The sequence below is a fragment of the Panthera onca genome, chromosome C1 (genome assembly GCF_046562875.1).
Source record: "Panthera onca isolate mPanOnc1 chromosome C1, mPanOnc1 haplotype 2, whole genome shotgun sequence".
NCBI classification, from domain to species: domain Eukaryota; kingdom Metazoa; phylum Chordata; class Mammalia; order Carnivora; family Felidae; genus Panthera; species Panthera onca.
In genome coordinates, this window is record NC_138346.1 from 181,446,071 (window position 1) to 181,447,262 (window position 1,192).

The 1,192-nt window shown below is 46.2% G+C and overlaps 1 pseudogene; it reads left to right on the forward strand.

Moving 5' to 3' along the window:
• The first annotated feature begins 553 nt into the window (after nucleotides 1–553).
• On the forward strand, nucleotides 554–936 carry LOC132671006 (D-dopachrome decarboxylase pseudogene; annotated as a pseudogene).
• The last annotated feature ends 256 nt before the right edge of the window (nucleotides 937–1,192 follow it).

Sequence of the window (1,192 nt, forward strand, 5' to 3'; positions counted from 1 at the left end):
AAGTAATCAGATGTGGATAAAAGAATAGATGGGAGATGGAAGATGTGATTGCTAGAGGAGGCTGAAGGTCATGAAAAAGCCTGAATGTCATGTTGAGGACATAGGGTGTTCTGTCGACAACGGAGAGCGCCTGAGGTGTTCTTCAATCTACTTGGTGAGATGAAACTAAGACACAGCAAACCTCTTGTCTCAGCTCCTTGGCACTCTTACTTATTGCAAATACACACACACACACACACACGCATGTGCACACACACACACACACACACAGCCATACACACGTACTTCATTTGGAAATTACTTCAAATTATGGAAGAGTTGCAAATATAGTAGGAAGGCTACTATATATACTTCTTATCCAGAAGTACCTATTGTAAATTGTCAATTTGCTTTATCATTTCCCCCCTCCCATTCTCTCTTTGTATATTGTTATTTCCGTTCCATATGAGAGTAGGTTGCATACACCGTGACCCTTTGCCTCTAAATACTTGAGTGTAGACTCTGCTTGTTCTTTCTCCGCTGCTGTGGCCACTCCAGTTCCTTCTTGCCAGACATGCCAGTTGTCGAGCTGGATACGAACTTACCAAAACAGCGGCGTGCCCACAGGACTGGTAGAGCGACTCCGCACGGCCAGTGCAGCCATCCTGGGCCAACCTGAAGACTATGTGAGCGTGATGGTGTGACCAGGTCTGGCCTTGGTGGTGAACAGCTCCACTGAGCCCTGCGTGCAACTGCTCATCTCTTCCATCACGTGTGGAGGACACTGCAGGGGAGAACTGCGGTCACAAAGCCCAATTTTTCAAGTCCCTCACCAAGGAGCTGGACCTGGGCCAGGATCTGATAATTATCTGCTTTTCCCCCCTGGAACCCTGGCAGATTGGCAAGAAAGGGACAGTCATGACTTTTCTATGATTGGCACGGAGGGCATCTGTGAGCTGCCTGCCCCTTGCAGAGGGTCCTCCTGGTAGAGGAGGGGCCTGGTGGATACCAGCTTCTGAAACCCTTCATGCAGATGTGCCAGTGACATTACAGTCCTCTTCTCACCTGCATGTCAAATAAATGAAGAAAGCTTTGTTTTCCATAAACAAATAAATACTTCAGTGTATACTTTTGAAGGGTAAGAATATTTTCTTACATAAGCACAGGACAGTTAACAACTTTAGTAATTTTGTCATTGGTAAGATGCTTGTAT